Consider the following 16,002-nt stretch of genomic DNA (forward strand, 5'->3'; position numbering starts at 1 on the left):
GGTCATACTTTCTGATGCATTTTTTTTTTTTTTTAGCTACTGTGCTGCGTAATCTAATTAAAATCACTGTGGAGAATTTCAGACTTCTCACTGATTTTTGTGTGAGGCTGGGAATAGAAGGCAGCTCAATCCTACCTTATTGTTTCATCCATTCTTGTCTCTTGCACAGTCGAGTTGATAAGGCTCATTTAAAGTTTTGCCAAGCAGATTGTTATGGCTAATTAACATGTAGGCTTTGAGATTTCTTCTAAGTACAACACCAGGCTTTGTTCTTGTGCATTATCAGAGCCAGTTGTCAGTGTGTGTGTGTGTGTGTGTGTGTGTGTGTGTGTGTGTGTGTGTGTGTGTGTGAGAGTAGGTGTGGGGTCTGAATTCTCAGGCTTAGACTGTTATCAGGGAGACTGTGTTGTTGTGTCCAGCCTTCACAATGCCCAGCGAAGTTCCAGGAGCCCAAATCAGACAGAGAAAGAGACAGGAAGTGTAGTACAGGAATGCCCCCCTCAGGTTTGATGCAGAGATTGGTACTTTTTCCACTTTACAATAATCATAATGTCAGTGTTTTTTTTTTTTTTTAGATGAACTAATAAAATGCCTGTCCTCACTATTATTAGACTAGCAATGCCCAGACAAAGTCAATGACATTCTTTTTCCATGGATTGTGAAGGATATCTCTGAGGGGTTTGTTGCTGATGGAATGTGGTGTAAAACAAAGGCTGTCTTTAAATGTAAGATCTGCCCATGTGGGGGAAATAACAGCAGAAAAGAAAACCATATATTTTTGGGGCTATTAGGTAAGCTTCTGATGTGAATCTACTGTGCATAATGTTAGCCTTGAATGAAGTAGGCCTAGGTGATAAATATCAAATATTTACAATATATGTATATATATGTATTAACCGCACCATGATAAAGATATTATAAAATAGTATTTTTAATGTGTTTTTATTGGGCCTGGGTCCAAATGATGGCACCAAACTGATTTTTTTTTTTATAACCCTTTAAAGCAATTTCAGAGCAAATGCATAAAAAGGCTTCAAATGCATTAAAAAACTTTGATGTACATTGTGCCCATCAAATCCCACTGGATAAAGTAAATTACCTCCTTAAATGATTTCTCACTGAATATTATTTAACTTCAAAATGAAGGCCAGCCTATCAAGAAGGCTGAACTAAATGTGGTGTTTGTACATTTAAAATGCTAATTTTGGTTTTCTCCTAACTTTCTCTTTCTCACTTCTTCTCCAATTTCTCACTCTTTCTCTTCCCCTTTTTTCTTACACTTTCTCTTTACGTGTCTCAGGTCTCGCTGTGGTGGTGCAGAAGTAAGTTGTTTCTGAGCTTGAGGCAGGAAAGGGGGCTTAGGGTTTGTTGTTCTTGCAGGCTGATAGCATCTACATGGTTACCTCTGGCTTCTGCTGCAAACATTGTTTATTGTGATATCTATGAAGTCAGTGTGACTGGGTAGATGGACAAGTGTCGACAGCCTCTCTCAGCCATCTGACAGGAAGTGACAGAAATTACATCGCAGGTCCATTAATCATTCCTCCGTTACCATCGTTAACAAAAACGAACACTTAATAATTTTTTCGTTAACTAAAATAAAAATGAAAGCATCATTGGAAAAAGCTGAAAGTAACAAATACATTTTAGTTTTTTTAGTATTTGATAAATAATAAAACTGGCTCCACTGATATCAGTCAACACAAAACTACTAAAAGCTAAATATTCTGCAAAATTGCAACAAACTTTCAACTAAAACTGGAAATACCCCCCAAAAAAACTAAACAAACAAACTTAAAGCTAAAGCAGGGTGCACACTGTATTATTTTTACGGTCTTTTGCGATTGTTGCTTGTCAGACTGTACAGTATGATCCCAGTTTGATTTTGGGTACAAGCCGCAACATTATGACAGACTGTACATCGTAGCCAAGACTTTGGTCCCAGTCGTCCTGATTACTGCGCTGACTCTGTATTTTATCTCATTTGGCCATAGTTGGAGCAGTCACATTGCAGGACTGCGACACAAAATTTCTGATGCTGTTAGAACTTCAATGGAGGCTAAGATTCTTCGCAAAGGCGATTATTCAGCAGTTGGTGAACATCACACACTAAGAGATTAAAAAATGCCAACTTTGCCCTACGACATGAGAAATATTTTATGATCGCTGAAATTTTTCTCACTAAATCGTGACCAAAATCCAAAGGCCAAAAACCAGGACTCAACCCAGCTTCAGACCACTGTGCACACATTCACTCACCCTCTCTACCCAGCCTCTACCCATGTGTTTTCTAATCGCAGGATAAGATTTTGCTCTCTAATCTTAGAGCGTAAAGCCAGCCCTACATTCTCCCATCAGGCTGAGCGATACTCCCTGGCCCTTCAGGAAGTGACAGAAACAGTGAGCAGTTTTCCTGCAGCCTCACACCATCAAAAACTATCATCCAATATATCATTCTACCTGTCATTGCTTTCTTCTCTTTGACTTTAGGCAGAGCCCCTGAATCCACAACTCTCAATCTGGTGAAGGTTGGCGTGGAGATCAACAAAAAACTGTGAAAATATAGTAGTTGCCGCTGATGACAGTTATGGTGGTTGTGATATTGGATTGTGATTTTAACTGTTTTTTTTTAGATACTTCATTTTAGTTAATTTTCTCAGGTGATCTTCACACCGAGCCGCAAAGAAATGACTAAACAGAATTTTGTACTTTGTTGAAAAGTTACACTATACAAAATTAACCATGATGACCAATGTGCTTGGCTGTGTTGAATCTCAGCTTGGTATGTCTCTTTGACAACATCTGTGCTGAACATTTACGCCATCGGTGACATCGGCGAGGAAGGTGTCAAGGATGGACACAATCAAGTAATATGGACAAGTAGGATAAATTGAACTCATTCAAGAACTCACATACAGTATGGGTACATTTCATGAACCCTTTCTAATAGTTAAATAGAAAATAAATAAAATGATGAAATAAAACAATATTAACCTAAAATATGTGTTTCGCAAAGTTTTCTGCTTCAGTTGTTCAGTCAAGTTTGCTGAGATCTGTGTAGATCAGTCTGGAGATTATTTTGAGATCTTGTTTGGGTGAATCAACAAAGAAAAAATGTACAACTGTAAATGTCATAATCACTTCGTTTTCTTTAAGCAAAATCTTTCATTAGATTTTGGAGGTAAAATGTGACATTGAAATATTTTTTGTGAGATTCACCCATAAACACACACACATGCACAGTCTGCCTTGCTGGAAAACCACGGAACTACAGCTTATTCCTGTCTTTCAGTTCAATGGCTCTCCTTGAAGGTCATTGCCCTGTAAAATCTCAGACACAACTCACTGCTTGGATCAAATATCACAGCTGCCTGTCATCCAAAGCAGCTGTGTGATTATTGGCACACACACCGCTACAAAACTAGTCAAGAGCCTTTTATTCTGTACCTCTTTCATTCTATTTTTTTCCTTTCACATCAAAACGCAGTACTCCATTTCTTTTCTTTTTTTTGCACAAATAAAGCGAGAAGTTGAATTGCACCTGGTTACTGCCAAGAAATGCATTACAATACAGCTTCCTGGTTGGCGTCCACACACACACACACACACACACACACACATACACACACACTTTTGCTCTCACCTGAGGTGGTTTCTTGGACAGCAGGATGTACAGAAGTTATCAGGTAGGTTGCTTATGCCATTAGTCAGTGTATGAGAATTTGCCCTGTGGTGCTGCTTGTTCCTGTGCTGTTATTGTAGGCATGTTTGCCATAGCGCTGATTGGCAGCCGTTCACCTCTTCACTGTTATCAGCATCGAGACTGACAGCTGTGTGATCTAGAAGTGATACTAATCTTGAAACTGTCTAATTACACTAATCGCACATAGATTTACACTTGATGGCACAGCAGTTTGCTTTGCATTAAGTTTATTTGCCGCTGAAATCTTTTCAGTTGTTGCGCACAGCCTTGCCGGTACTTTGCATACTGGATTTGCTGTTGAATGTGTGTGCAAATGTTCTTTTACAAGAACCATGCCAACTCATGCTCTATTTCAGGGTCATCCTGAGTTGACCCCGACACACATCTCGCAGACTGGAGTGCCATTCCACTGAGTTCATGAACTATGATAATGTCATTACTAGTGTTGTCACGGTACCAATACCAGTGAAATTTCACGGTACTCGATACCATTTTCGGTACCAAAGCAAAAACAGGTTACTAAACAACACTCTTTTATTAACAAAGTCTACAAAACATTAGCAGCAGAACTAAGAACAAAAATATGCCATTGAGCAACACTTTAACTTAAATATATAATTTTTTAATTATAACAAAACTGAACAAATGGTAAATGGTCTGCACTTATATAGCGCCTTTTTAACGTTATCGGTATTCAAAGCACTTTACACTGTTGACTCATTCATACACCAATGGTGGCAGAGCTGCTATGTAAGGTGCTAGCCTGCCATTGGGAGCAACTTGGGGTTCAGTGTCTTGCCCAAGGACACTTCGGCATGTGAAGTCGTGTGGGCCGGGATTCTAACCACCAACCCTGCGATTAGTGGCCGACCCGCTCTACCAACTCAGCCACAGCCGCAACTTTTGCAGTGCTTCAACTTTTGCAACTTTCAATTTAAGTTTTTACCAAGTACCAAAAAGCCTAAATAAACAAGCATACAATATAATTAATAAAAAACAATTTCCAAACTAATGTGCAAAGTGCTCTCTTATTAATAAAGCTGCATTTTGCCAATTTTCTTCCTGATAAGAAATGCATAGATAGATAGATAGATAGATAGATAGATAGATAGATAGATAGATAGATAGATAGATAGATAGATAGATAGATAGATAGATAGATAGATAGATAGATAGATATTATGATTAAATAAGTTCTAATCTAGCTGCATTAAGTGTGTGTGCGCGTCTCCCCGAGGCAGAGTCTCTCTCAGCCGGATGGAGTTTCAATCTCTCCCCCAGATTGGGACATTCGCGCAACTCATAGAAGAGGCACCGACCACACAGAGAAATGCCAGTTTCTGAGTTTGTAGTTATTAACATGATCTGCTTCTGTATTATTTGAACTTTAATAAAGCATTTAAGATGTTACTCCAGGATGTTTCCTTTAAAGAGCTCCGCGTCCGCTTATTCCACAACGGTATGCTTTTGAATGTACTTTTTTTTAATCATTCCCTAATACTTTGGGATCTACATAAAATAAACTGTGAAAGTTTCGAGTGCATCTGGACTGATCTGTGTAATTCTTCTTCCATCAGGCATGAATTGCTGCTCTCACGCGATATCGTTACAGTTTAATATGATTTCATGTTACGTTAAACGAGATCAAACGACTATTCAACAACGAACATTTTTCTCATCAATTTTGTATTTTCAACGATGTCGACTAAACGTTTCAGCCCTAATGCAAATGATAATATGCTTTTAAACTCGCCTGCTTTATTTGCTTGAATAAATCCGGGTGTCTGTCTTTATTAAGTTTGATGTGTTTCCTCCTATCGTCAGAAAATTGCGAAAGCAGCATCTACAAATAGGTTTTTGCTGATCTGTGATGTTTCCCTTTTCATCAGCCTCAAATTACCTGGCTTTTTCCACTTTTCATTCCGCAGCAACTTTGCTTGTCGTCATCTTTTGCTTGTTGTGAGCGTTCAAAAGTTCCCGCCTCTGCATGGGTACCGGGTAGACCTGGTACTCGGTACCCTGGTACCTTCAGAAATTCTGGTATCGTAAATAATTTTTTGTTTGAGTACCGACATGGTAAGTTTTGACAACACTAGTCATTACACACATAGGCTCTCAAATTATATTTTTGTATTTTTATTAAAAAAAAAGATATTATAATTTTGATCCTTAGTTGGTGAAACTTTGTATAATTAATTGTTTAGATATCTCTTTCATATTTTCCAGATATAAATCAAAATTTGCTGACATGTTATTAAAATAATTGCCTTATGAGAAGTGGTGGGATGACTTGTGTATTTTGCAAATGTGTGTTTTTATATGTTTGCGTGTATGTGTAGGTGGCCACTACAGTGTTCACTCCACTAGAATATGGCAGTGAAGGTCTGTCTGAAGAAGAGGCAGAGAAGAGATATGCTAAAGACCAGACTGAGGTAAAATAAAGCAATAAGCTATATGCGGACATGCGTTACAGTGATTTTACCACGGTTTAGTAGCAAAATCAAGTTCATTTAATTAAATCCATATACTACAGTGGAACTTTTTTTTTTTTTTATGTAAACAGGCTGGATGGACACATTTGACTGTTTCACTTTAACTTGCTGTTTTTTTTTAGCATCTCACACAGGAGTGCCACTTTTTTAGAAGCTAGCCTTCCGGGTTTTGAACATAAGAATGTGCTCTGTATGAGTGGTCCAAATATGGTACTGTGCATAAGCCCAACTGAAAGCTGTTTCAGTTGCCAAGTAAAATGTTGCGTTATTACAGAATTCAATAGATGTGTGCATATACTAGTGTTTATATATCAGCTATTTTGCAAAAGCTTTAAACTTGGTTCATATTGCCACATTTTGGAACGTTTTATTACACAGTACAGTGTTGCAAAGGTCTTTCTGTTTAAAACTTCAATCAGAACAATCATCTTGATTTTTTCAGTTGCTTTTTTAATCTAACTTGCAAACAAAGTCTGAGTTTAGATTTTCTTCATTTAAAATTAGTAGGCTCATGGAGTGTTCTTAATAAATATTTATGTATATGTGTGTCGTTATGTATATTGCACTGTTTAAGTGTGTATGTGTACATTTGGGGCCTTGCACACCTGCATGGCTGTAAAACCTAAAGCATTCAGAGAAGGGCGTAACTCAAGGTGTGCCTTTAGACTGATTGACAGGTGTGCAAGAGAGCTGACTGATGCTTGCAGAGGTTGATGAGAGATGATGGCAAACGCAGCATCCCATTGGCCCTGACAGCTGTGAGCAGCTTGTGTCAGCACACTTAAACGTTCGCTCTCAAGCATGTTCAATATTGACAATTTCAATGAAGAAAATATAGCTGCAAGCAGCAATTACGTGGCCAAGCATTGCACAGCATTAAGCACAACCCAAAGATCTTACAAAGCATGCACAGACCACGTCGCACCAGGACATATTTGAACCCACTATCTTCCATTCCACAGTTCAGTGTGCTATCCACTGCACCACAGCATTGACTGTAAACAAAGGGACATACTGTGTTTAGAGGTATCACAGCCGAGCCACCTGTTACCATGATCACCTTTATATTCATGTACAATTTCAACAAAGATGCAAGCCCAGCCTCTATTCAGAAAGCACAATACAAAAATCTCCAGAACTACACACATTTTTAGTACATGACTTGCAGAGGTGGGTATCAAGAAGAAGAAGAATCCTTTATTGTGGTCACACATTATACACACAGTTTTTTGCATATATACAGTGAAATGTATTAGTTTTCACATATCCCAGCTAAGCTGGGGTCAGAGTGCAGGGTCAGCCATGATACGGCGCCCCTGGAGCAGATAGGGTTAAGGGCCTTGCTCAAGGGCACAACAGTGGCATCTTGTGCCACTGTTGGCATCAAGCTGCTGGCACTTGGCATCAACAGTGGAGCCTCAACCACTGAGCCACCACTGCCCTAAACAGGTAACCTTCCGTTTGACATTTCATGGCTCTAACCACTGCTCCATTCAACTGCTGGGCTGATAGCCACCAAAGGAACATACTAGGGTAAGAAGTTTTTTTTTACTGTGAAGCACAAAAGTCACCATGATCAACTTTGTATCAAATTCAGAATTATATTGTGGAAAAGCCCAGCAACTATTCAGTAAGCACATTACAAACATCAACAAAACTATAAAACCTTTAACAGAATGGTCTTGAAGAGTTTGTGAGGTTTTGGACCCACAACCCTTAGAACAGGGGTGCCCACACTTTTTTGTGTGATGATCCACTTTTAAATGACCAACTCAATAAGATCTACCAAATAAAAAAACACAGTTTCATTTAAAATAAGAAAATGCTTGTTGGGACTACTGCATGTATCCATACATGGAATTCATCTTCTAATTAATAAAAAAATATATAATAATGTTCAATGTTGATATCATTCAGTTTTAAAACTAAACCCAAAACACCTACAGCACAATAGATTACAATAGCCAGGTAATTTACCTTATTCTGATGATGAGTAAATATTGACCAGGTGAAGTTTTGTTTATTCAGTTGCCATGACAACTAGGTTTGCAGTTTTGCCTAATCCGGGCAGTAGCATCGCAATTTCGCTCTCTGTTCTCAGAAGTCCTTGGAAGGCGCGTATGCGCAAACCTAGTTGTCATGGCAACTGAATATTTACTCGTCAAGTGCAAGTCAGACAGAAACTAAAAGAAGGAAAGACATTATATTTATTTTTAGTAAAATTTTACGAAAGTACATTTACATTTTGTGCGATCTACCAGCATTGCCTTTGCGATCGACTGGTAGATCGCGATCGATGTATTGGGCACCCCTGCCTTAGACAATAAGCCAGTGCTTTAACAAACAGAGCTTCTCAGTTGACATTTCCACTGAGTGGCAAAGAGACATCCTAAGGAGTCAGCACACAAGTCTAAGTTGTCTTTTTAAATATAGTTGGCACTATCTCTAAACTGCTTATGTATCATCAGGACATGATGTAGATGATGCATACAATTTATTTTTTAATCAGACAATGTATTTAAAAGATATATAACTTTTTAATAAAATTGAATGTGGCGGAGGGACATTATGGCTGACATGATACGAATTGGTATTGTTGATATCTGCATGACCTAAGGAATCCACAGACACCAACCCCATGATTTTAGGACATATGGTACAAAAGTTAGATGCAAAAAGAGCAATTTTTTACATCTTTTGACCCATAGGTGGTGCGGTCTTAAAACTTTGTATGTACCCTCAGATCATTGTCCTGATGGAGCATACCAAGTTTAGTTTCAATAGGGCAAACTGTTGCCGAGATACAGCCTCACATCTAGTTTTACACCGGACCCGTCTTAGCGATGCCCTAACATTTAAACAAAGGTGAAAATCTAAATTATTTACTAGCATTTCTGTGCGGCTTGGTCTGGAGATTATTTATTGAACTGTAAACATCATTACCAAGATGGCAGCTACTGTAATGGGTGGATTTCATTTGAATTATTAAGAGCAAAGTAATCAGACAAAAAAGAATGTTGTTTCAAACGGTTCAAAAGATACATACAAAAGAAAATTTTGGACTGGTGGTGGCGCTATAGAGTTTTCCCTAGAGGTCCCAAATTTTCTATGGGGACAATTTGTGTCCACTTCTATCAGTGTGCCAAATTTCATTATTTTCCTACAAACGGTTCTATGGGCTGCCATAGACTCCCATTGCGAGGAAGAAGAAGAAGCAGAATAATAATAATACTAACGGATACAAGAGGGGCTACGCACCTTCAGTGCTTGGCCCCTAAACATTTTTAGAACAGTAACACAGAGACAAAACACAACAGTAGCAGCACTTGTTTTAAATTGCTTGTTCTCAAATAATAATATGTTTAATTTTTATAGCGCCTTTCCAGAGCTCAAGGACGCTTTTCAGTAGTAGCACAATAATACACAAACAATGAACAGTCACAAAAACACAGTTCAGATATTACAGTCATTAAGAGTGAATACATAGCACAGTAAGACAAATAACACTGAGAAAACAAAAAAAGCTTTAAGTTGAGATTTAAACTCAGAGTTTGAAGAGATGCTGCGAAGAGTCAGAGGGAGTGAATTCCATATATTGGGTGCTTTACGCTGAATGACCTGCCACCCACAGTAGAGAGGCGAGATCTAGGAACCAGTGAAGTTCAAACTGGAATGGAGAAATATGAGCTGAGCGCTTGGTATGTAAGAATTCTACCAGCAGCCTTTTTAATATATTATAAACTAGCAATAGAGTTAGCAGGTAAACCAATGAAGAGGGCGTTGAAATAGTCAAGACATGAGGATATAAATACATGAACCAGTGTTTCAGCATCTTTGAGACTGATAAAGGGATGAAGGCGAGCAATGCGGTGAAGGTGAAAGAAGGCAATTTTAGAGGCGGAGTTAATATGAGCTTCAAAAGTGAGGGAGGGATCAAAGATGATACCTACATTTTTACATTACTCGATGGTTTAATGAAAGTGCCATCAATATCACAACTAAAGTCATAAAGATTTTTTTTCGTAAGTATTGGTGTTCCAATAATAATGATCTCCGTTTTATCCATATTCAGTTTTAGAAAGTTGAAGTTAAGCCGTATTATTTTTAAATTTACACATGCTGAGAGTAGACCGTTCTGGAGAGTGGGAGCAGATCTACGAGTTGTACATATTTGAATGTCATCGGCATAACGGTGGTAACTGAAACCGTGGTGGCGAATGAGTTGACACAAAGGCAGTATATATATAATGAATAGTAGAGGTCCAAGAACTGATCCCTGAGGGACACCTAATTTCAGGGAGACAGTAGGCGACTGATAATCCTGCATTACAATATAAAACTGTGTATCTGTGAGGTATGAAGAAAGCCAGGGGAGAGCAAGTTAAAGTTAAATGATGGTTGATGATGCAGGAAATTGTGTCATTTTTGGCACAGCAGTGTTGCTCTGTGTTTTGTGTATTAATATCATGCGTTCTACAAACCACTGGAGTTCACTGTGGCTGAGGGAGATGCCAGTCAGTGCTACGTCAAGGTGACCTTTTAAACACAGGTCCTGCAAAGTCCTTCCTCCACATTATATAATTTTCTGTTAAATTTAAACTCAATTATTTTCAATGATTCAATTTTTAGGTGGTCAGACAGATTGTAGTCAGTACCATCAGTGTTTTTACACAGTTTTTTGTTTTAGTCCTTAGTTTTAGTCTTTTGACAAAAACTAAATCCTTTTAAAATTAGTTAATATTTAGCATTCTAAATACTCTTTAGAAGTTAGCCTACTTTAATCTGAATTCTTCATACTATAGAGACTATTAGAGTTATTTAGTTTCTGTCTTTATTTAGTTTAGGATATTGCATTGCGTGTAGCGTGTTTCATAGGATAACAGCGTATTCACAATGCATGTTATGATCAGTGTGTGACTTATTTTAAGTTCACCTGTTCATTTGCTACATTGTCCTTACAGATGTAAATTGTAATATTACAGATATGTTGTGGATTTAGTGATTAATCTTATGTGTTGAGTTAAGTATTTAACTTGTTTTAAAGCTGTTCATTTTGCTGGTGTTCAGCGTGTTCGATTTGTGCACCTCATGCGGGGAAATGTCCAACTAACCAGATTATTTAATTAGATGAGTCCATATCTAATATCTTCTTTTATTTCTTCTTCTGTTTATATCTTGCACTGGTAATATCTTGCAGTAAAAAAATTATCATATTTTCGTCAAGAGTATGCTTAAATAAAATTTTCAAACTATCATCATGAAGCATCTTTTTTTGTCTTGTATTCATTAAGGTTCACTTAATTAAAAAAAAACGTTTGTTATTTAACGTTTTCTTAAGTGATATATTTTGACAAGATTAACACTGAGTGCCATTGGTTTCTATTTAAATGAATAGTTGAGCCCAAAATGAAAGTTCATTATTATTTTCTATGATACAAATTTCCAGATTCAATTCCGATTAACAAGCTCTCAATTCAATCAAAATCTTGATTCAATTTGATTCGACATTGATTCACATAGGGACATTTTTGTTACAATTGCTTACATATGAAAGAAATTCTCAGTCAGCTAATGCTCTTAATTATAAAGGAACCTTCAATGTACAATTCGAAAATATTATTTTTACAAATTATATTTTTTACCGCCCTGCGATGGACTGGCGACCTGTCCAGGGTGTCCCCCGCCTTTCGCCCAATGTTAGCTGGGATAGGCTCCAGCCCCCCGCGACCCTGTACACAGGATAAGTGGTTGACGATGGATGGATGGATGGATGGATGGATATTTTTTACCGTTTTTCATCAAATTGGTCACTTTTAGCTTTTAAAAAATATTCATATTCAGTCTATTCTATCAATTAATGTCTTGAAATTACATATATTATGTTGCATATATATTTTTGTTACATGTTTATTGTTTACTTGCATAATTTGTTCTGTTTACAAGTATTTACATTGATCTTTGGAACACATGCTATATCGATACTGTCTCTTTAAGACTACTGGCATCAGCCAGTGAGCGCATAGAGAAGACCTGTGTAGTTTCTTTAGTTCATCCATGTGTGATTAGAATTAAATGTTTCTTTTTTTGTTAAAATATACCTGCCAATGGAAAATCACAGACAATTTTGATCGCATATGTGAGTCATTTTGCGCACAAATGATCGATAATGGGATTTAAAAAAATTTTTTATTGGAAATCTGTATTTTTCCCCAGTTCCACTTGCAACTAAGGCATTTTTTCCCTCTTAGGTTGTTTGTCTACAGGAAAGTGAGCAGCATGTTCTGAGTCTGCATTTTACTGGGCCAAACGCTGATGAAGGCACGCAGGGTTCTACAGTACTGTGCAAAAGTTTTAGGCACTTGTGAAAAATTTTGCATAGTGAGGATGTCTTCAAAAATAATGCCATAAATAGTTTTCATTTATCAATTAACATCATACAAAGTCCAGTAAACACAAAAAAGCAAAATCAATAGTTGGTGTGACCACCTTTGACTTTAAAACACCACCAATTCTCTTACGTACACATGGACATAGTTTTTCTTGGTTGTTGGCAGATAGGATGTTCCAAGCTTCTTGGAGAATTCGCCACAGTACTTATATCTATTTAGGTTGTCTTAATTGCTTCTGTCTCTTTATGTAATCTCAGACTGAATCGATGTTCAGTGGGGGGCTTTGTTGGGGCTCATGCCATCTGTTGCAGGGCTCCCTAATCTTTTCTATTCGCTAAAGTAATGTTTGTGAGTCTTAAATGTGTTTTCCCTATTGACACACTAAAGCTGAAGATATAAATAACCATCTTAAGACAAATGTTTTTGTGAAAGTTCTTAAGTGTCTAAAACTTTTGCACAGTACTGTACATCCCCAGTTTTCCTGCAGATATTGAGATGAAATTAGATTAATTAGATTTAGTATAAATGACATTTTTTTCTGATATATAGCCCAGGTATCTGATTCATTACATGCACTTTTGAGTGAAAGCAAACCAGTGAATGAATGAAAAGAGTCTGTGTGTTTATATCTGCTGGTGTGGGCTTACCTACGCTCACCTGAGGAATATCGGCAGGATTCATCCCACCTGCGCAGAGGACCAGACCAAAGTCAACATCAGCAAATTCTCTTGTATGGATGCCACTGTAACGGACTGCTGAGGTTAAGCAACCCCTCCCTGATCACATGGGAACCAATAGAATAGGGTGTTATGTCAAAATGGGGGGACAAAATGAAGTGAAACCCACAGGCCATTTCGAATGTGCAGAATTCTGGAGATGCAGGATGAGTCTCATGAAAATTCAGAAAGTGTGACTTTCAGTTGTTGTTAAAAAAAAAAATCTTCTGCGTCCATTCATACCTTCTGTCTATGCACGTTATGGGCATATCTTTGACCTTTGAGCCACAAAATAAATGAAACTTCCTTAAAATAAGATACGTTTACTTATAATAGGACTTGTTTTCAGTGAATATGTTGAGTTAGGTTTCTATTTCATACCCCATTTGGCAAATAGTTTTTGTTCTATTTAAGTAAATCTAAGACAATTTAGTGAGGTTTGTGCTTAAAACAAGAAAAAACAGTGAATGTCAGTTTCTTGTTATCTCCCTTGAAGGTCCATATTTTAAATGTGAACCTTTTATGATATTGCATTCCAGAGGCCAACGCTAACAAGTAATCTCCTCTACATCAGCAGTGAAACAGTTTCCAGGGGAGTCCATGTGGCTCATGAAAATCCAATAACTTCCTTGTGTTTGGTCTACAGAATAAGATTGTAGGACCAGGTTGGTGCGACATTAACCGCAAGTGCCGCTACGAACAGATAACAGCCATAAATCAGGATTAAGGCCCCATTACAGTGTGCTGAAATGAGAACTGTAGGAGAAAGTGGCCTAATGTTTCTGAAATATATTCTGCAAATATTGTTATTTCTCCGGCTGTAGTTCCTGTCCATTAGTCATGTGCCACTCCTGGCATTGATGGATGGGATAGGCCCGTCTCCACGGTGACACCACCCCATTTCCCAGGGAAGTAGACAAACATTTGGTAAGCGCCGTGTCACTCAAACCCAGAACCCATTTGTGGACAGAGTGAGCGCTTGTTTAGTCCTGGACCTGGACTTTAGGAGGTTCTCCAGAGCACAAAGGGAACAGAGAATACACAGTAATAACATACTTTTTCTGCTCTTAAAGTAATAGTTCAGCCAAAAATGAGAGTTCTGTCATCCCAACACCCTCTTGTTGTTGAAAACCCATATGACTTTCTCTTTTGTGGAACACAAAAGGTGCATTTTTTATATTTTTTATATCTTCAGGGGACTGTGTCTCTCAAGATCCAAAATGAGAAAAAAGCACCATAAAATTTAGCTTAACAGCAAATTCGCATTGTGTGAGAAACCACACAAAAAGACCCAAATTTAAGTCTTTATTCTCTGATAATCTTCCACTCCGGTCGCAATCTTTTGGTTTCAGAACACTTGGAATAGAGTTGTGGTGCTTATTATCTGGCAACAGTCCTCATTCACTGGCTAACAGTAGTCAGTATATTTCGAAAACATTCACCTGTGTTCCATTTAAATATAACCATACAGGTTTGGAACGACATGAGGGGTGAATATTTTCATTTTATGGTGAACTTCTCCTTTATCATCTCTGAGTAAAGCCTAATAGGCCAGGGCACTTTAGGCACTGTAGGTACCGCTGTGTTCCTGAAGGTGACAGTGTTAGCTTCCTTTTCCCCCTTTACACACAGATGTGAGTATAAAACCTCTGGATGAGATCAGAACCATTTAGTCATTATGAATTCAAGTCACAATTAATCACTGGCAGAATTTAAGATTAATTGAACACCTACTGGGCATTTTATATTTCATAGGTTTAGCTTATCTGTGGTTTGTGTGCTTGGCTAATAGCTTTGGACCACATTGCTGCCACCAGCTTTGAGGCAGGGGTACTTACACGGCATCTATTCCCAAAAGTTCAATTTATTTTGTGACAGGAAGTCAATGACATCTCCTGTTCACTGTCAAACCAGATAAAGTATTCAAAGCATATATACAAAGGTCAATAGAAGTGCATGAAAATGTACTTGAGTCCTACATATGTTTTGAAATTGAAAATAAAATCAAAATAGAGTATTTCAGTCACATAGTCAATGAAAAACAACAGATTTGTTACTATGTAATATTAATATTATTAAACCAATCACAGTCTATTTATCAGTTTGCTCTTGAGCAGTAATTATACAAAATGTATATTATATTTAGCTTTATGAACACCAAGTCACTGCAACTATTTCCCCAATTTTATATTTCCAATATTGAAAATCTGATGTCAAACCAAATAACGTAAAGCATTACAAGCATGTGTATTTTTTAATTTACTGAGATCAATATGCAGTTCAGTAATAACGGTCCAAGAACTGCATTAAAATGTACTTTACCAGATTTTCCAGAGCCCTTAATGGTGGGATAAAACCAAGTAATGCTCTAGTGCAATAGTTATGCATATATTAGATTTTATATCATTTAAAACTATGATTTCAATACCAATTTCTACTTTTTCCAGTATTTAATATCCGTGTAGTACTCTCTTTGTTTTTATGATGTTAGGGCCGAATTTTCTATGATTCCATACAATTACTTTCCCAACATACCCAACTTTGTGTTGGTAATATATGTGAGACAATATGTTAAACATAGATGGTCTTAAACATTTAGCAGCATTGGACTGATGAGAATGCCATTGCATTACATGATGTAGTCAGGGTTGTGGTGGAAAGAATCGTACTGCTGGAGTTTGTTTTTGTTTGAAGTCTAATCT

At 37.5% G+C, this 16,002-nt stretch overlaps 1 pseudogene; it reads left to right on the forward strand.

Annotated features, from left to right (window-relative positions):
- LOC127625001 (thioredoxin reductase 2, mitochondrial-like) overlaps positions 1-14,027 on the forward strand; it is a 34,383-nt pseudogene extending 20,356 nt beyond the window's left edge.
- The last annotated feature ends 1,975 nt before the right edge of the window (positions 14,028-16,002 follow it).

This window comes from Xyrauchen texanus, chromosome 3, assembly GCF_025860055.1.
Source record: "Xyrauchen texanus isolate HMW12.3.18 chromosome 3, RBS_HiC_50CHRs, whole genome shotgun sequence".
In the NCBI taxonomy this organism is placed as follows: Eukaryota; Metazoa; Chordata; class Actinopteri; order Cypriniformes; family Catostomidae; genus Xyrauchen; species Xyrauchen texanus.